Source organism: Eubalaena glacialis, chromosome 3, assembly GCF_028564815.1.
Source record: "Eubalaena glacialis isolate mEubGla1 chromosome 3, mEubGla1.1.hap2.+ XY, whole genome shotgun sequence".
Taxonomy (NCBI): domain Eukaryota; kingdom Metazoa; phylum Chordata; class Mammalia; order Artiodactyla; family Balaenidae; genus Eubalaena; species Eubalaena glacialis.
The window spans coordinates 111,471,661-111,493,098 of record NC_083718.1 but is presented as its reverse complement, the minus strand read 5'-3'; the positions used below and the strand labels follow the sequence as shown (position 1 = coordinate 111,493,098).

The 21,438-nt window shown below is 45.1% G+C and overlaps 1 long non-coding RNA gene across 1 annotated transcript in view; it reads right to left on the bottom strand.

Moving 5' to 3' along the window:
• Positions 1-720: 720 nt before the first annotated feature.
• The window catches only part of LOC133088391 (uncharacterized), a 30,584-nt gene continuing 9,866 nt past the window's right edge, over positions 721-21,438 (bottom strand). Inside the window, exons 2-3 of the long non-coding RNA XR_009700516.1 lie at positions 1,710-1,845; positions 721-809 (exon numbers count right to left, since the gene is read on the bottom strand). This is a non-coding gene — a long non-coding RNA (uncharacterized LOC133088391). The remainder of the gene's footprint in view (positions 810-1,709; positions 1,846-21,438) is intronic.

The following is a 21,438-nucleotide window of genomic DNA, read 5'->3' as shown; positions in this document are numbered from 1 at the left end:
CTCATTCTTCCTTCTGGGTCCACAATAGCTTGAGGCATGCAGTCCTGCTGGGAGGGGGGAGAGGGAGCAGGAACCAGGCAGGGACCACCAGAGCAGCTGATTCCCGTGAGCCATGTGTCAGGCATTAGATAGAGCCAGCCAGCTCCCTGGTCTCTCCTTGCCTCACTAAACCTGCCCTCTTCAGACCTTATGAAAGAAAGCAAAAGAGTTGGTGTTGAAAAAAATAGGTGGAAAGCTAAAGGGCTGGATTTGGAGTCTAGTTCTGCTTCTCATTGGGGTACAGTCTTGATGGGGGCACCTCAACTCTCTGAATTTCAGTTCCCTCATTTGTAAAATGAGAAGTTGGCCCTAGATCAGGCATGGTAAATACCCAAGAGGCATGATGCTCCTTTACTGCATCTCATCCACGCCAGACATTGCTAATCGATCTCCCATCACTTCCTTTCCCACCCAACTGCCTGAGACTCCTTCACAGACATGCTACAGGCAGCCAACACCAAGCACTGGAACAAGTGCAGGATACAACCTACTTTCCGTCCTCCACCAGACAGTTGGGTAAGGCCTTTTTACCCTGCCATTATGTGATTCTAAATCATTTTCTGTAGGCTTGCTCAGACTTCCTACTAAACTTGTCATAAGGGAGAAAATGATGATTCCATGAAGTCAAGAAACAGCCCATGGTGGCTCTACACAAATGCAAGTGTTGTGAATACCAGTATTTATGTGAGTCCTCCCGACAAAGCTGTCACACAGTCAGGGCTTTCAAGTTGCTGAGGGAACTCCCTGCTGAGCTTGGTCCAAGATGGTCCCTGGGGATGGAGTAGGGCAGACAGGGAGAAGGAATTTGAAAGGTTTTTTTTCTGAAATATAAACTTCTATTTCTATGCCAGGATTAATTCCATTCCATACAAGAATGGCTAGGGCAGTGTTGCTAGGAAATTAGCAGCTGTTTGTCTGGATGATTTTGGACAGGAATGTGTCACTTGTGCAATGCAAACAGGGAAGGGCTTTGAAGTGTGAGAAACTGGTGTCTGTCCAGTGCTGTTTAAGGAAACACAGCGCAGGGCATTTTAGACGGAGCCAAGGTGGAGAATCTTTCCCAGTGTGATCTAATTCCCTGGGGCAATGAGCACTGCCCCAGGGTCTCCTTCCATCTGCCCATCTGGTCAGTGCTCATCCTCACAACTGCTGCCTAGCTTTCGACCCTGAGCCTGTCTGCTGGGCACCTGGGGCCAGAGTGACCACTGAGCTGGAAGATGACTCCTCTTTAGTAATGAGCCCTGGAAGGCTAACTCACCCCCAAAGAATCCAGCCTTTGGAACTGTAAAGTGGAGCCCTCAAGAATACCCCGACCCTCTGATGATTCCACTATATAAAGTTTAAAGACAGGCAAAGATAATCTATTTTATTAGAGATCAGAATAGTACAGACCTTTAGGGGAGAGGGAAGGAGGAGTGATTGGGAAGTATCTTAAGGAAGCCTTCTGAGGTTCTGGTTATATTGTAAATGTTGGGCACACTTATATTTTCACTTTGCAATAACTCACTGAATTGTACACTCATGACTTTTCTATGTGTATGCTATACTTCAATAACTTTTAAGTATCTAAAAAAAAAAAAGAGAGAATACCCTGACCCATCTCTAGCCTCACCTCACTCCTGCCACTCTGCATTCTCCTTCCCTGGTTTATTTTTGTCTATAACACTCACCTCTAGTTAACATCCATTTCGTTTTCAGGATTTATTAATTAGAGTCTCTCTCTCCTTTCTAGCATGGACGCTCCATGAGGGCATGGATTTTTGTCTGTTTTGTTCACAGCTATCTCTTCAGTACCTAGAACAGTCTCTGGAACATAAGAGGCACCCAATAAATATTTGTTAAATGACCAAATGCACTCATCTATTCAATATTTTATTCAACCAGAAAAATGGATTTGTTTCATCTAAGAAAATTTTTATAGAATACCTTCTGAATGCCTGGAATTATTCCCTGGGTTTGGGGTTGAGGTCTGGGAGAAGTTTGAGGAGAAAAACAAAGCAAAACAATGCAAGTGCTCTCTTCATTGTTTATATATGTCTCAAATCACCCTTTTGAGGTAAGTAGGCTTATCTTGGTTTTTTCAGAGGAAGAAATGGAGGTTCATAGAGAGTAATTTTCCCAAACCACAAAGCCACTAAGTGGTAAAGGCTGGACCTTTTATAAAATATACAAATGCCGCCTACAGCAGCTGTCACTGGCCCTCCTTTCTTCTCTTATTGTCTCTCCAGTTAGCTGCTTTCCAGAGTGGCAAAGATGTTCTAACACTAAGGTTTTGACACAACTCCCTCAGAGAACAGAATTCTGTGTAAACAACTGCAAACTTCTTTTTTAAAAAATCTGCCTTGGTTTGAGATTTCTACTACTATAAGCTCTAAAAAGCAGAGTGATGCATCATGACACTCACAGGATGACAGAATGTGCCTGGAGAGGGGACATTTAAGTTTAGAATCGAATTTCCCAAGCAACGACAAAGGTTCTGGAACCTCCCAGAATATACTCGGTAGGATTCCCACTGGATTTGCAATCTCATTTTTAGGGAATTCCTGGTTTGCACTATAAGTGAAAATCGAATCCATTTCCCATCAAGTTTAGGCTTAGAGATTCTTAGTGATATACTCTCCTTTCCAGGCCCCCAGGAATTTAGCCTTCTAATCCCCAAACTGCAGACTGGGAACACTTTGAAATTCTTATGATTGAGAAACTGAGGGCTCTAAATAAACCCCTCAGCAGTCAGGAAACATCCTGTGGGTCGGTTAGTCGTCATGAGATCTCTCTGAAGGAAGTTTAACTCCTAGTTCCAAGAAAATGCCTGTTTATCTTTTTATATTACAAGATCACTGGATGTCCGGGGTGTCAACTGAAAAAAAATGTCCAACCTAAAAGTTGACAATTATGTTTTATCTGGGGCATTACTGAGAACTATAGCCCGGGATGGCAGCCTCTCAGATAGCCCTAAGGGACTGTTCCAAAGAGGTAAGGGAGGAGCCAGGATATATAGGAGTTTTTGCTAGAAACAAAAACAAACAAACAAAATCCCTGTGTAGTCGAACATCAAAAGATTACTGCTAATCACAAAAAAACCCAGACATCTCAAGTTAATGATTTTAGTGCTTTTCTGTGTATGAGAAGATACAAAAGTCTGGGCTCATTGAAATGATTCCTTCCATATGCATCTTAACTAGGGCCAGTATCCAGTTTTTCTCCATCCTAAATTCCCCTCAGAATGCACTATCAGGTCAGCTGCAGTGGCTGATGGCTTTATGGCCACAACATCCTTTGTTTACTGAAATGGCAGGCGACATTCTTTGTCCACAGGGACAGTGGTGCCACTCATCATGTACAGGAGGGTAAGGCAGGCCAGTGGGTTTCACTGCAAGTAATTATCTTTCTAGAAAGTATTTAAATAATAAAATTTCTTCCAATAGAGTTTCTCCTATACCTTATTTATGTTAGTTTATTTTCTTTAGCTACTCACTTAGTTTGTGAAATATCAATCATTTTGAAACTTTTTAAGCTGTTAATTTCCTTTGCTATGCTCTCAGGCAAAAACCACATCTGTTGCAGAAAGAGCCTACATTTTGCTCATACTCTGATAAAATATGCACTTCTTTAGGCTTGATAGGAAGGAGTCAACAACATTGTTGTAAATACCATCATGTCCTGGTATCCCCAGCCTGGGGACCCAAAACCTGGCAGGACCAGAAAGTGACAGATGAAAAGATGCTGAACATCATTAGGAAAATACAAATCAACACCACAATGAGATACCACTTCACACACACTAGGATGGCTAAAATAAAAGAGACATTATACAGAAAAGTGTTGGTGAGGATGTGGAGAAATTGAAACTCTCACACATTGCTAGTGGGAGTGTAAAATGGTGACGTTGCTTTGGAAAACAGTTATTAAAAAAATTTGACATTGAGTTACCATACGGACCAGGCTACTCTACTCCTAGGTATATACTCGAGAGAAATGAAAGCATCAGTCTACACAAATATGTGTACACAAATTTCATTGCAGCATGATTCATAATAGCCAAAAAAGTGAAACAACCTAAATGCCTATTGACTGATGAACGGATAAACTAAAGTGATATACCCATACAATAGAATGTTACTTAGCTAGGAAAAACAAAACAAAACTATTGATACATGCTACAAAATGGATGAACCTTGAAAGCAGGCTAAATGAAAGAAGCCTATCACAAAAGGCCATACATTGTGAGATTCCATCTACATGAAATGTCCAGAAGAGGCAAATCCATAGGAACAGAAAGGAGATTAGTGGTTGCCAGGGGCTGGGAGAAGAGACTGGGGAATGACTGCTAATGGGTATATTTTTCTTTCTCAGTGGATAGTGATGAAAATATTCTGGAATTAGGTAGTGCAGATGATTGCACAACTGTGCCAATATACTAAACAGCACTGAATTGCACACTTTAAAATGTTGAATTTTATGGTATGTGAATTATATCTCAATTAAATAATCTAGTGGTGGGAGATATATCAAAAGAAAGTAATAGGGAAAAATCAATAGTACTGTTAAATTACTCTCTTTGTGTCCATTGCAAGAGCTCAGTGGATTCTTTTCCAAACACAGCACACTGAGAGTATTAAATTATGAATCAGGGACGAGTACATTATTCTTTACTCCCATTTTTCTCTCTGTAGTACATCACACCTTGCCCTGTTCCTGGATGCCCATTTTTGCCTTATAGTCCAGGGTTTCTTAAAGTGTCAAGTTGTTCCCGTTGCATCAAAAATCTCTCGTAGTGCTTGTGAAAAATTCACAAAAATTCAGTGGGGCTCACTGAAACAGAAACTTTATGTGTATGACTCTGGACTTGGCATTTTTAACAAGTCATCTAGCTATAAAGACAATACTATTATTAATAATAGCTTTTACCTATAGAATACTATGTGCAGGCACTATTCCAAGTACTTTACATTAATTAACTCATTTATTCCTCAGTACAATCTATGATTGGGTACTCTTATTATCCCCATCTTACAGATGAATAAACTGAGGTACAAAGAGATGAAGAAACTTTCCCAAAGGCACATAACTAGTAACTAATAGAGTCTGGAGTCAAATGCAGGCAGTCTGGCTTCAGATTTCAAGCTCTTAATCACTTCACAATACTGTCTGCTATGGTTAGAATGTTTGTGTCCCCCCAAATTCATATGTTGAAATCCTAACCCCCAGATGTGATGGTATTAGGAGTTGGGGCCTTTGGGAGGTGCTTAGGTCATGAGGGTGGAGCCACATGACTGGGATTAGTGCCTTTATAAAAGAGGTTCCAGAGGGATCCCTAGCCCCTTCTACCATGTGAAGACAGAGAGAAGGTACCAGCTATGAACCAGGAAGAGAGCTCTCAACAGAACATGACCATGCTGACACCTTGATCTTGGACTTCCCTTCCCAGCCTCCAGAACCGTGAGAAATAAATTTATGGTGTTTATAAGCTACCAGATATGTGGTATTTTGTTATTGCAGCCCAAGTGAACTAAGATACCACCTCTTCTCCCCACTGATTGTTATGCTTAAATTTGAGACTCACTGTTACAGTTATTAAATACATCACTTTCATCTGCAAAGTAAATATCTATATTTCTACCTTTGATGTGAACATTTACAAAAATAAATTTTCTTAAAGGGAATGCCAAACTGGGTTGTTAGATTGTAAATTTGGAAACAGGGACATGAGAGGCTATAGCCTTGGACAAGGGGCCATGCCCACCCCTCCTGCCCCCTCATTAATTAACTCCAGTGAAGCCAACTGCCCAGAGAAGAGGCCTGGCTCCTGCAGAAGAAACCTGGCCTGGATTCCATTCCCAAAGCCTGAGCCAACCTTCCCCCACGGGGTTTCTGACTCAGAGACAAGGAGAGGAGCCTTGCCTGAGGGTGTCATTGTTCTTGTCACAGAGCTGGGTCAGGCCTGTTTGGAAGCCCTGGCCAGCTCTGGGCTGCCTACTGATGGCCCTGACCACTTCAGGCTGGAACTGGGTCCGCAGCTTCTGGCTGGCCAGAGTTACCCACCATGTGCCCAAGGGCCATGGTTGTTTCCACATCATGTGGGACGTTCTGTGGCAGCTCTCTGGGGGGCCTGCAGTGTGGCATAGTGGAAAAAGCACAGGTACAGGGTCTGGATCTGCCCCTGGGGCGGGCACGTTGGTCCTGCAGGCTCTCTCTGACATAGATCCTTCACCTATAAAGAGAGATCATCGTTCCCAGATGACTGGTCACAATGACATCGGTGACACTGCTTCCTATGGCGTTATGTTAGCATCATCACTCACTCCCAGCCTGGCCTCCCTCATCCAAAAAGGGTTGGTGTCCACTCACTCATTCAACAAATATTAATTGAATGAATGTGTGACTTCCTTTGTAGACAACTTGCAGAATTGCAGACTGGCTAACAGGCATCTCAAATTTAACGTCATCTTATAGTCAGAGTCATAGAGGAACTCTTCATTTCTCCCCCCCAACCTGGCCCTCTTCCAGTTTGCCCCATCTCGTAACCAGTGCCCACATCCATTCAGTTGCTCAAGCCAAAACCTAGGAGTCATCCTTGACTTTCCTCCTCTTTCATGCCGTCCGTCAGCCAGGCCTTCAAACGATACCAGAGTCCCTCCCCCACTTGTACCATTTCTGTCCTCATTCCCTGTGACACCGCCCTCCGGCTCGCCCCTGGCCATGCCAGTCTCCCTGCTCCTCTACAGGCCGTGCTACACTCAGTAGTCAGGATAAACCACAGCCCACCACCGCTCCCCTGCTGGGAAATAAAACCCAATGTTCTTGCCAAGCCAGCAAGACTCAACCTGGACCTCCCAGCCCCTTGCCCACCTCTCTAACCTTGTCCCCTGCATGGTTCCCCCTTGCACTGCATTCCCGCCACACCAGCTCTCTACTCTCTGTCATCCTGAGGCAGCCTAGCTCGTTCCCATCTCGGGCCTTGGCACTGGCTGCTCCCTCGGCCTGGAACTCTCCTTCCTCCTCCGAACATTGAGTGTCTCTTTCTCATCACCTTGGTTTCAGTTCAAAGAACATGTCCTCAGTGAAACCACCGTTCCTGTCCTGAATTACCCTCTCCTCCTTTATCCGTTCTAGTTTCTTCACAGCCCCTGCTGCAATTTGAATTTATCTGGTGTGTTTACTTACATGTCAAGTTGTGTCATTTTCCTCAACGGTGACAGAAGCTTCTCGGGGCCAGAGGCTGGCTGGTTATCCCCAGCTCCTAAAGCCCACACATAACGGGCTCTCAATAAGGATTTCTTAAATGGATGACATGATGTCACTGCTACAGCACTGGTTTCAATGTATTTGACTTGTTCTAAGAAGAATATAAGGAGGTTTATAGAGTTGAAAATAACAAGATTTGTTAAATATGGCCTGGGAAATTAGGTTTAAAAAAGGAGGGTGGGATGCTTTGGTGAACTCTTATCTTTGCAGTGCCCCAGGGCTCTGTCCTTGGGTGCCCCTGCTCTACCTGCATTCACCCCAGTGGGCATCTCCTCCAGTGTCCTGGCTCCAAGCACCGTCAGATTGTTTACATCCAGCCAGAACTCAAGCTCGCTCATCCTCACTTGGTGTCTAACCAGCCCCTCAATCCTGGCATGTCCAAATCTACTGCCCCATATTCTACTACCTGGGAGGGCATGGAGCTCAAGACAGCTCCAGCCTTCCAACAACTTCAGAGTCACCCTTAACTCTTCCCTTTCTTTCATACCCTCATTGCATCTGTCAACAAGTCCTATTAGCTCTACCTACAAAATATATCCAGAAGACGACCCTTTCTCACCTGCTCCTACTACCAAGCTGGCTCAAGGCACCATCACCTCTGAATCCTTGTAATTGTCTCCTAATTGGTCTCCTGCTTCTACTCTTGTCTCCTTTGTCTGATCTCAACTCATTAGTTAGAGTGACTTTTTTTTAACCTTTGTCTCTCCTCTGCTCAAATCCCTCGAATGGCTTCTCATCTGATGCAGTGTAAGGTCCAGGTACCTCACAGCCTTCCAAAGCCCAACATGGTCCTGCTTCTGGATCTGTCTGACCATGTCACTACCCCACCCACTGGCCCCACTCCAGCCACACCGGCCTTCTTGCTGTTTCTTCAATATGCCAGGCACATTCCTGTCTCAGGGATTTTGCACTTGCTATTCCTTCCGTGTGAATGTTCTTCCCCCAGGGATCCACACAGCACACTCCCTTGCCTCCTCAGGCTTTGCTCAAGTGGCATCTTCTCAGAAAATCCTTCCCAGATCTCTACTCTATTTATCATTCATCTCCTCCCACTCTCTTCCCCTTCCCTGATTTATTTTCTACTTCTTTATCACCATCTAATATAATATTACATATATGTAACGCAGATATAACATTACATATGTGCACGTATGTAATTTGTTTATCATGTATTCCCCTCACTGGAATGTAAGCTTCCTGGGGGTAGGAACTTTTGTCTGTTTTATTCAGGGTGGTATCTAGAAGAGTGCTTTTGGCATATAGAGAAATTTGCAGGTAATCTATGAGATGGGGCTTTCCTGGAATATTGGGGATGCTGTACCAATACAGCTTTGGAAGTTCCACTGTGGTCCATGTAAATGGCACTCCTTGGAGTCATGTAGTGTACGGCCTGCACAACCGTATGAGGCATCCCTGTTTATGAGGCTGCTTATGTGTAGAGCCATAGGTTTTAGCCAGCAGCCAAAGCAGAGGAAGGTTTGCCACGTTTATGAAGGTTCCAGTGCCAGAAAAGGACACATAACATCTCACTCACTGCAGAAATAGACTAAAGGAGCAGCACTGGGCAGGACCAAGATGCTCGGGAAGAAAGAACTTGAAGTTTGATCTAACACAGAGAACAGCCACAGAGAATGTTAGTCTGAAAATTTTTAAAGCAGGTGAAACAAAATATATCCTCCCTTGCCAACCCATACCCACTATGAAATATCTCAGCAGGCCTCCCATTGACCAGTTCACTTGAGCAGTGTGGTTTTCCCTTCAATGCACAAATTGTAAAATCAACACCATGGTAGATGAGTGAATTACACTGCTCTTTGAGATTGGGATTAGCCATAAACTAGTTAAATAGGGGCAGTTACCACAACTAACCACTGCAGCAAGTTTTTCCACTACGAAATCTGATTCTATAAACTTAACGCAGAATAGAAATATTCGCTCCACTGGGCACCCCAGTCAGCTCTTGCACCCAAGGCTCTTAACTTGCACACGACAGGAGAATCCACATTTCTGTGTCCATGTGTAAGAAGCACATTTCTTGAATTTTTGTGGTGAGTCAAGGATTTTTATGAGAGTTAATTTTCACACACCCCCAATACACATTTTTTCTTTCATTTATTGGAAGATATGAAGAAACTGGATGGTAATTAAGCTGAAAAATATGTAGCGGTGATGACTAAGCAAACACCTCAGCTTTCATGATTGTGGCTGGCTGAAGATTCCAGTAATGCATTCACTCGGGGCAAACCCTCCCGGAGAGCCTACCATGTGCCAACACCATGGGAAGAAATGTCAAGAAGACATGACCCTTGACCTCAAGGGGCTCCCAATCTGGTGGGGGAGTCACAGCTTTCTCACCTGCAGAGTTATCCAGCCCTGCAAGGCAGTGTGTGCAGTGTCCACTGAGGAGAACTGACCGTGTGTGATCCCTGTGGACAAGAGGGATCCAGGGCCTCCAAGAAAGGTGGGCTCTGAGCTGGTCTTAAAGAAGAGCAGGATGTGGAAAATTAAGGTTTCACAGAGCAGAGCTGCTCACTAGCCTCCTACCTCTAGCTTATGACCACTGTTAATAAGAGAGAAGTTAAATTTGAACACATTTGGGCCACTGTATTTTGGGGTCTCTTTGTTACAGCAGCTTAGCCAATAAGCCTAACTGATACATCTGTGGAACAGTTCTTGAGCTTAGCTCCTCTGAACACATCCAGCCCAGTATGACTCCATCAGCAAGAAGGAAGGAAGGGAGCCAACAGCTCCTTGGCTACATCAATTCTAACCTCCCACTGACCTGGCCAAGCAGGAGCTTTCACTTTCTTCTAGCAATAAAGAAGCAGAGGTGCAAAGGTTTTCCAAGGTCACACACAGCTAGGAGGCAGCAAAGACGAAGAACCCAGATAGTTCTGACGCTCTCTAGGATTCACGCATAATCAACTGTAGGCAGGAAGAGCCTCAAAGGACTGTATCAGGTATGCCCCAAGTATTTCTTCACTCAAGAGGGCAACATACAGAATCCCCGATGTTCTACTGAATCCAAAGAGTTTAGCAGTCTTTTAGCACTAGAAAAGAACTTGGAAAATTTCCAGTTTAACCACTCATTTTACAGATGAAGAAACTGAGGCCTGGAGGGGTTAAGTGGTTTGTCCAAAATTCCATGTGCCTACATAGTTCATGGCCCTATTCAGCATAGCACACCGTGAACCTTATGTCCATGGCTTCAGGGACAAAAGGCAAATTAGGGTATGTGTTTTCTTGAAGACCTTCTTCGAGTCTCTCTGAGCTCAAGAAGCAGACAATGACGGAAGGTGCCCTGCATGGATGGGGGAGGACACGGGCAAAAAGGAGCCTCGGTTACTGTGGTCCAGAGCTGATGCTTGACCGAATTCTAAAGTAGGTCAACCTTGTTCTTATCCCTAAGTTTCCCTTTCTGGGCCCTTTGCTCTCCCCCAGGTACTGACAGGTGACAGCTTGGTAGTAATGTAAGCTGTATCCTGGGGTATGTATGTTCATTTAGGGTCTCTCTCCAACCATCAGTGAAAAACTTTGTCTTCGTCAGAGAGACTTCAGGCCCAGCCAGCAAGCAGGCACAGGGCGTTGCGAGAGGAGGAGGGAGGAGGGTTGCTGGGAAAATCTGATATGCATAATAAGGAGGCCATCTCTGCAAGCAGCCTTGGACCCTGAGGATTGTGTCCAAGCTGGTCTGCGTGCTGGAGCTCAGCACCGCCTTTCAGAAAACATGTTCCGGTGATGAAATAAGAGCTCTCATATCTGTTTAGGGAGCTCGCTGCATTTCTGAAAAGCTCCCGACTTGAGCAGGCTGAGTCAGGAGTGGGCATGTTTGTTAGATAAACCCAGAGAGTTATTGATTTCTCAAGACTTTGTAAACTGATCCTGTGTGGGAGTATTTCCCTTTCCATATATGGATCATTAGGGAAGACTGGACACAGATCAGGAATTCAATTTCTAACCAAACAAATTTCTGCCCACGCAGACAACTCAACTCGTTTTAGTACAGGCAACATCTAATAAATAAAATATTTTCTTCATCTTCGAGACTGATTTGTCATTGGAACCTAGGTGAGGGTCTACATGGGTCCTTTAAGTGTCCCTGTCTGGGCTGCTGTAATCCAACAAGGTAACTTTTTAAAAGCACCACATTAAAAAAAAAAAAAAAAAAAGGGCACCACATACACAGGAGAGCCTTTAAACCTAGATATTCCCATTAGCTGTTTGCACTACCCCAGGGATGAAGACTGTGGATCATGTTATTATTCCCACTTGCTAGATGTGGAAACTGAGGCCCAGAATGATGAAGAACTGGTCCAAATTCACACAGCAAGAAACAAACCATCCCCTTCCATTGCCTTTTCCCACTTTCATACAGGACGTGATTTCTTGGGAGATAAGTCTGAAATGTCACAGGTTAAAAGAGAGAATGGAGAAACCATCAAGGACCCATAGATAGTGCGTTCATTTGTTCATTCATTTAAAAACTTTTACTGAGTGCCAGCTGTGCGTCAGGCACCGTTCTCAGTTATGGGGATGCAGCAGTGAATAAAGCAGATAAGAATCCCACAGCTATTCTAGTCTTGTTCTTTGACTCTTGTCCCTTTCTGGGTAATAACACCTGGCATTTACTGAGAGCTTAACAGTTGACAATGCGCTTTCCTGTACCAGCTCCTAAGACCTTCACAACCATCGTCAGAGAGGCTAGGTGTGTTACCTGCAGGCACATGCAAAGCTGGGATTCTGATCCAGCTCTTCTGACAGCAGTGCAGCAGTGCCCTTGCAGGTCTTCTGTACTTTCTTCTTAAACAACTAGTCAAGGGTCACAGCTGCTAGAGGGGGCACCAAGGAGCCTCCGAGCTACTCCACCACTTCCCCTGCACAGTACGAGTGGTGGGGAAGAGGGTCCCCCAAGCAATTTGTCAGTTCACAGTTTGCAAAGCCAAAGGACCTGACCATAGATGGAGAAAGGATACAGGAGTTAATGCCCTTGTGACCTGTACATCATGTGGGGAAAGACCGGAGAGGGGCTGACTGGGAGGAGGGGCCACAGGAGATGGAGATGGGGGCTTTGCAGTATTAGGCTGGGGCATGTGCACGTCCACAATTCATATTTATTTGCCCAAAAAAGCAGCACTTGGCCTCCTGTGAGCGGTGAGCTTTCAGGGAGGCAGTGTCCCTCTAGACCCAGGGTGGGCTTAGCCTGAAGGAGGCAGGAAGTAGGAATTGAGAGGCACACTTTTTTTTAGGGGCCTCCTTACTGTTTTCCATAGTGGCTGCACCAATTTACATTCCCACCAAAAGTGTGTGAGGGTTCCCCTTTCTGCACATCCTTACCAACACTTGTTATCTCTTGTCTCTTTGATGATAGCCATTCGAACAGGTGTGAGGTGATATTGCCTTGTGGTTTTTGCATTTCCCTGATGATTAACAATGTTGAGAATCTTTCCATGTGTCTGTCGGCCATCTGTACTCTTCTTTGGAAAAATGTCTGTTCAGGTCCTCTGCCCACTTTTTAATTGGCTTGTTTGTGTTTTTGATGTTGAGTTGTATGAGTTTTTTGCATATTTTGAACATTAACCCCTTATCAAATATATCATTTGCAAATATCTTCTCCCATTCAGTAGGCTGCCTTTCCGTTTTGTTGATAGTTTCCTTTGCTGTGCAAATGCTTTTTAGTTTGATCTAGTCGCATTTGTTTATTTTTGCTTTCTGTTTCCCTTGCCTGAGGAAACATATCCAAAAAAACATGACTAAGACAAATGTCAAAGAGCTTACTGCCTGTGTTTTCTTCTAGGAGTTTTATGGTTTCAGGTCTTACATTTAAGTCTTTAATCCGTTTGGGGTTTATTTTTATATTTGGTGGTACATGAACTTTTAAAGGCAATATTGCCAATTTTCTGTCCAGAAAAGTTGCACCAAATTTACCTTCCATAAGCAGGAGTTAAAAGTAAAGATTTGGGGACCTTTGTAACTTTCCCATGCCTGTTATTCTTATTTGCTCCTATGGTGATTAACAATAAAACCCATAAAAAGACAAGGAGGCCCAAGAAGGATGTCAGGGAACCACAAAGAGGACATTGAGAAGTTGGTCCATGTTCCCAGGCTGTGGAAAGGAACAACAGGAAATTGGATAGATGATAAAAGCTTTAAAAACATCCTGAGGGATGGAAGAAAGGCAAATGTTGGGGGGACCCATGGAGGTACCGCCCAGTGTGTGTTTTGACTCCTGAACTAAACAGAAGGCTCCCGGGGCAGGTCAGTAGCTCTGCTTCCTTTGCACTGATATCTGAGCACACAGTGGGGCTCACTCACACGGGACTGGAGGAGCGTCTGGAGAGCGGATTTTAAAAATGGACACCTGCAAGAGGAAGGGAGAGTGGAACTGCTGGGTCTGGTCAGCTCCAGGGGCAGCTAGGCGAGGTGTCGGGTGGAGGAATCCTAGATGCCTGCAGATAACCAGCCAGCCCTCAGCAACCTTGGGATCATTCTCAACGAAGCATAGAAAGATGATGATCCAGACCTTCCGGAGCGTGTCACCTAATCCGCTTTCCATCAAGCCATCAACCAGCTTTCACTGAGCAGCCGTTGAACACAGCCCAGCACTAATGCAGGGTCACAGATGAAGTGGAAGCAGTACACCTGCCTGTGAGGAACTTGCGGTCTTGGTGGGGACGCAAGACCAGCGTGACCAGGAAAGCACCACAATCCACTCAAAAGACCATGGCAAGCGAGCGTCGGACTGTGCACTGGGAGCGAGGTGGTGCGGTGGGCGTCCCGAGGACAGAGGAGGGGTCGGCAGGACGGAGGGCTTCAGAGAGGAGGTGAGCCTCGAGCTTCGGCAATCCCAGGGTGGCCACCTTACGTCCTTGCTCCTGTGATCCTTCTGAGAGGAGGAAAAGCGTCATCTGGCACTTTCTGGATCCCCTGTTCCTCCCAGCAGCCGCCTGCTCCAGCATCAAGGCTCAAGGGCTACCGTGAAGGGAAAGGGAAGAAAGGAACGGACAGCAGTGGGAGAGTAAAAGCACACTCCTGCCCCTCCCGCCGGCCAGCGTTGGTGTCTGGGCCCTGCTGCAAAACAGGCTCTGCAGGCTGACTTGCCTTTAGGGGAAGGAGTATGCCTTTTTAGAGTCCCTAGGATCAGGCAAAAAAAACCCCCCAAAAAACCCAACAAGGCTACAGGGTCTATCAACATCCCATAGTTGGATAGCTGAGACGCTGGCATATTTACCCTGTTTAATCACCGCCCCACCCCTCCGAGGAAAAAAGCTGATTTCAACCCCTTGAGTTGAGAGAGAAAAAAAAATAGCGGTAACCTCTCTGCGGGACTGATGATAACTCGCTCCTTATAAGGAGCAAACAAACAAAGAGTCCAGCTCAACGCTCAAGAATGCGGGCCTCCGCGTGTGTTCTTCCTCACGTTACCTGGCGATGGGGCTCCACACCTGAGCGCAGCATTTCCGGGACAGCAGAACAGGGGGTCTCTCTTCTCACCAAGCCAAGAGGGTACTAATTGCTAGAGATAATCCTAACTCTAAAGCTTCTGAGTCAGCGCTGCACTTGGATTTAATGGGGCTAATGAGTTGTTTAAAGAAAAAAAATTTTTTTTTACTAATTGAGAAACAAACTTCCTAACAGCTATATAAACACCTGCCTCACAGTGGGTTATTATTTAACCCCTAGTAAAAGAAGGGTCAAAATCTGCATAGCTCAAAGTCCGCATTCCTCCAGGAGCTAACAGAGTAATCAAACCATCATAATTTTAGCTATTCTTTACTTACAATGTCTCCTCTACGTCAGATGCTTCATTTATGATCTGTTAGTTCCTATAGTAATCCAGGAATCATGCCACTTTACCAAAAAAAAAGGATGTTGAAGCTGGAGGAGAGGTTATGTCACTCGCCTGAGTTCACACAGCTAGCACGTGGAAACAGGGAGATTTGAACCCGAATCTTTCTGACTCCAGAGCCCACAGAGTTCTTTCAACGGGAGCCATAAATGTCTAATGCCCACGGAAGACCAGGGCCCTCTGGGCTTTGAAGTGTGAAGGAGTTTGGTCACTCCAACTTGTCCTGTTCCTCGTGAGGATTTCTCAGACCTTCAAGGAATACTTGAATGTTGTGTTGCTTTTCATTCCCATCCTGTTTCGCTCAGAAAAACAAGGAACCTAAGTCAAATCCCTGGGTGCTGTTTCTGCTCGACTGGAAGAGCCAGGCCAGCAGGGTGGTGCAGGCCTTTGTGTGAGATGCTCCCAGGCTGGGCCTCCTTCTCCCTAGCCTCTGGCTGCCCTCCCCACGCACCCAGGCTGTGTCTCTCTGGCTCCCAGAGCTAATCAGCTGGGCCAAATTCATCCCATATTTAGTGGGGCTGCCCAGACATTCTGACCCCCCACCCCTATTATTCATTCAAACGAATGTTTCATACCCATTATATATCCAAGCACAGTCCTAAGGTCTTGGGGGATAAGAAAGAGATGTCCCTGCCCTCTGGGAGCTGGCATTCAGGAATGTGGAGTCAATAACCAACTAGTTACTCAATTACTTGCTTACCTCCAATTCTGCAAAGATTGAAAAGTTGCTAAGACAGAGCATACCTGGGTCGGGGTTGGGGGTCCTGACCGGAAATGGGGAATCAGAAAAAGCTTCCCCCAGGAAGAAGACAAGATGGCTGGATGCAGAGAAAGGGCCAGAGGTACAGTATGAGGCCAGAGAGGTAAACAAGGTCCCATCTTGAGGGCCCTTTATAGATCTGGACTATCTTTGGAACGATGAGACTCCTTTGTAGGGCGTAGGTGATGAATTATATGTGTCTATAAGTCAGGGAAGAAGGGAATGACACCTATGCCAACAAACTTTATAAATCAAGTTGAGAACTAACAACTGCCTTTTTGGATCTTGGTTTTTCTAAAACAGTAAATTTGTCGTAAGTTAAGGACTGTCAATTAAAGGACTTGTGGTAAATGTTTCTTCTTGACAATGATGATTTAAGCCCAAGCAATCCTCTCAAGAGGATGTATTCACCCACCCCTGCCAGCAGTCTGAATCTGGAAGGGTCATCCTGCATAGCCGTATTCGGAGGTAGGCCCCTCAAGGCCTATTCAGAGAGGTGGATTTGGGGGCAGGGGGTTGGGCGAGAGAGACAAAGGCAAAGAGTAGATTGGTTCTGGGATCTCAAGGATGATCCCCTCCATCAGGGCTGTCCATGTGGGCTTGCTCTCCTGGGTTCTGGGAAAGCACTGAGGGACCCCCCAAACAGCATTCTCAAAGTCTGCCCTGATGTCCCCACTGAAGACTGAGGCCTTTGGTCCTTAAGCCTTTTTCCATGTGTACAGTGAAGCCTTGCCCCAGAGGATCCACTGAGGTTTCTTCTCACCCTCATAGTCTGTGATCTAATCACTTTATAGAGACATGCCTTCCCCAGCTGCCTCCCTAGGACAGTGTTTCATGGGGGACAACTCTGAGAGCTAGCTGGGCCCCAGAGAGGGACGGAAGGAAAAGGGGGAGAGGTGGGATATCAACAAGGACTTTTTGATCAATCGATTGGTGGGAAGGCAGCAAGACAGGACGCAACCTATGGCAACAGTACGATTCTACCCAGAGACAGTTCTGCCTTTGAGAGCTTGACTTGTCCACTTGTTCAGAAGTCACGAAGACTTAAACACACGTACATGCGCGCGCAGGCGCACGCACACACACACATTCCATACATGTCCTCTTTAGGGGAATGTTAACATTCCTTTAAAGTGTTTTTCTTAAAATTATATTTGGAGACCACATTTTTTCAACTTGTGAGACTATATCTACAAAATCGCAATAAATTGTGATTTGTTTTTAAAAAAACCTTCTTCATACCATAACCAAATTTACTGTTAGCAATCAAAACACAGCAACTTGCAGCATTAGCAGCCTGGTTGCAATGCGTGTTGTGTCAAAGCCCTTTTCCTAGCATTTCGTACATTACCATACCTCTGCAAATTTTCCACTGAGCTTGTCCTCTCTGAAAAGTGGGGATTTCCGGGGACGTGTTCTTTATACAAGCGTATTGTTGGCCGTGTGTAGTGCTACTATCACGCATAGAAAAGAATGTGAGAATAAAAGAGATAATGTCTGAAATGAAAAAAAAGTGGGAATTTCTAAACCATGTAATCAAATGTTGCCAATTCTGCTTTCCAGCTATCATGATTGATAACAAATTATCAAAAGGCCATAATTATGTGCGGCCTGGGCAATGGCCACATCCAAGAAAAACACGTCTCCAGATATCTCCAGCTCTGTGGTTTCCAGTCCAAAGCTTTGTAGACTCTCTGCCTCATGATGGGGCCCTGTTGCCAAAGGAGTAGGAGGAAACGTTTCCTTGTCTGGTCGAGTGGCTTGTGCCCTGGCTGGAACATTAGGGAACCGTTCTAGTCCAGCCAACTCTTCTCATTAATAGCTGTGTGCTTTGGCCCAGTCTCCTAGCCCTCTGGAGTTGCTATTTCTTATCTCTAAAATGACAGCAACAACTCAACAACCTTTGACTGAGGACAGACTGTATGTTGGGCTGGACGGTATGTGTTAAGATATAGCTATCCAATATTAAAAAAACAAACAACCCAACCCAAAAACGGGCAGAAGACCTAAATAGACATTTCCCCAAAGAAGATATACAGATTGCCAACAAACACATGAAAAGATGCTCAACATCACTAATCATTGGACAAATGCAAATCAAAACTACAATGAGGTATCACCTCACACCGGTCAGAATGGCCATCATCAAAAAATCTACAAACAATAAATGCTGGAGAGGGTGTGGAGAAACGGGAACCCTCTTGCACTGTTGGTGGGAATGTAAATTGATACAGCCACTATGGAGAACAGCATGGAGGTTCCTTAAAAAACTAAAAATAGAACTCCCATACGACCCAGCAATCCCACTACTGGGCATATACCCTGAGAAAACCATAATTCAAAAAGACACATGCACCCCAATGTTCATTGCAACACTATTTACAGTAGCCAGGACATGGAAGCAATCTAAGTGTCCATCGACAGATGAATGTTTAAAGAAGATATGGCACATATATACAATGGAATATTACTCAGCCATAAAAAGAAATGAAATTGAGTTATTTGTAGTGAGGTGGATGGACCTAGATTCTGTCATACAGAATGAAGTAAGTCAGAAAGAGAAAAACAAATACCGTATGCTAACACATATATATGGAATCTAAAAAAAAAAAAAAAAAAAAGGTTCTGAAGAACCTAGGGGCAGGACAGGAATAAAGACGCAGACGTATGTAGAGAATGGACTTGAGGACATGGGGAAGGGGAAGAGGAAGCTGGGACGAAGTGAGAGAGTGGCATGGACATATATACACTACCAAATGTAAAATAGATAGCTAGTGGGAAGCAGCCGCATAGCACAGGGAGATCAGCTCGGTGCTTTGTGTCCACCTAGAGGGGTGGGATAGGGAGGGTGGGAGGGAGACGCAAGAGGGCGGAGATATGGGGATATATGTATATGTATAGCTGATTCACTTTGTTAGAAAGCAGAAACTAATACACCATAGTAAAGCAGTTATACTCCAATAGAGATGTTAAAAAAAAAGAAGATATAGCTATCACTTCAAGGGGAGTGAAGTAGTGGACACAAAACACTGGGTGAGTGCTGAGGGTGAGGTAACTCTGAATAATAGAGCATCCCTATTTACCCAGTGAGCATTTAAGATAAGATTTGGTTGATGAGAATACAAAAATGTGTCAGGATATAAATGAAATAGACACGTCTTTGTACAACAGTTCATGCGTTGTTTTAATTACATATACATACTTAAAATCACGATATGTGTTAATTTATAAATAGTGATTAAGAGGTTAATAGTTTAAATCATATATTAAAAAATCACAACAGGGTTATAACGTAGAAATATTGCTTTTACCGACTCACAATGCAGTACTTTTGATCTAACTCTTCCAACGCACCTTTGACATTAGCATCTTGGTCTTCACTAGTTGTGGAGGGAGAAGGAAGATGACAAGCCACATTATTGAGAGGCCAGCAAACCGTTACAAACAAGGAAGTCTACTTCAGGATCTGAAGTCGGTTGTTCTGCTCGGATGTAACCCCCTCCACAGCTTCCTTGTGCCTTCAGGAGAGTCTGTTTCACAAGCATTCACACAGGTTGGTAGGAGCAGCTTTCTTAGGGGAAACCAAGGGAAGGGGCTGCGTTCCACAGGGTCACTGTGATGTAAAACCAGGACAGCAGCTACAGAACAGGGAGCAGAGTCAGACATGGAACTAATTCAGGGGAAGCAGGAACTCAGAGACAAGGCTGCCCATGAACAAGCCTCCATAGAATTTGCAGATATCTTTGGGGGTGACTTGTACTTTCCACCGGTCTTGGAATGGGTATTTGAGCCAAACTTGATGAGTCTTAAAGGACAAGGTGGGATTCTTTGGGTGTTGTGCACATGGCACATACTGGACAAACTCAAGCAGTTTGTCCCAGCATCTTCAGGGCAGCCCTGCTGGAATCTGAGGAGTGTCTGCCCCTAAAGCAGTACACTCTGTACTGTGTAAGCCTGGAGATAACCAGCACCTTCCCCTGTAGCCTGGCTCTCTCCCAGAGCAGTTCCACCACCAGCAGGCAGAATTCTTCAGTACAGTAATCCTTTTTCCTTTGCCCTGGGTCTCCAGTCTTCCTCAGGCTTTGCATCAATCCTGTCCCCCTGAGATGGAAGCAGTCAGATGGTGGGCCTCCCTGCCATCTGCAGGGGTGTCCAGACACCTACCCTCTACCTTCAAGACACAGAGAAAGAGTCCCAGAGAAGTTTAATTGCAGGTCCCAGAATCAGAGGGAGCCTTTTCCTACTAATCACGGCATCCTCCCCCGGCCCAATCCTAACTCCCGTTTTCCAGAGACCAGCTGGTCAAAAGAAGACTGTGGGACTTCTTTAGGGTGTTTACCTCTCTCCTCCGCCAGAGACAGTATCTGGCTTCTCTGTATCACCCCGATGTGTGATTCTTAAACAGGGTCTCTTCTTTCTCCAGACATTCAGGTGGGATTATAAAATAGAAGTTGCTGTGGTCACGGCCATAGAACCCTCGGCCTTAGACCTGGGCTTTGTCTCTCCTCCAGTTTCTCCTCTTTATCACTGCTTCCCTGGGGAATGTTTAATAGAAAAGAGCCAGGACCCCGCACGCTCAAAGGCTCTGATGTGTCTTGACTCTCAAAGCCTTTGCAGGCTCCCCTAGCTGTCAATTTGCCCTTTTTAGGATCCTATAAGATTTCTGCCTCCTAGGTCTTCTGATCTGCCCCCTCTACTCTTCTGGGGACATTCCCCATTCCCTGGCTTTCCCCACTGGAACCCTTTTTGACAGAACTGTTGGCTTGAGTTGTTGCTAAGCCTCTGGGAACATGAAGACAAACATAGTGAAAAAACCCTAGGTTTTAACTCCCCCCTTACCCTACCCTCCACCATCAACTTAATCTCTACATGCCCAGTGGCTGGGGTGTTTGTAAAGTGTCCCCAGAGCCTGGTTTTGGCCTCTGACACATTTCTCTGCCCTTTGGGGAACTCCCCTTTCTCACTACCTCTTTAGACTCTGCAGATTTCACTGTGGTTCTATTCAGAGTCCTACTTTGCATATCACTAGCTAAGTTGCACTGGGCACATTGTGTGTGCCAGGCACCATGCTAAGCACTTCACGTTCATTGTCTCACCTACGGTAGGAACTATTATTATTCTCTCGCTTTACAGAAGTGGAAACCGAGGCACTTGAGAGGTTAGATAACTTTCCTACATGGCTAGAAAGTGACAGAATCATGATTAAAACACAGCTAACTCCAGAGCCTATGCTCTTTATGTCTATGCTATACTGCATCTTACTGGGCCTTAGTATGTCTGCCAGCTATTTCCTTTACCAAAGAAAAGAACTACCTACTTCCTGCCCACCAAGTGAGTAGATGGGTATATGTGGCTGACTGTCCTTGGCCTGACACATGTAATGGGTATCAAGAAACATTTGGTGGATGGATGGATGGATGAATGGATGGGGGGCAGGTGAAAGGATGGGTAGAGAGATGGGTGGGTAAGTGCATGATGGGTGGATTGCCACGTGATTTAGGATCTTTTGTGCAGAAAAACATTTTGGAACACAAGGAACTCAGATAAT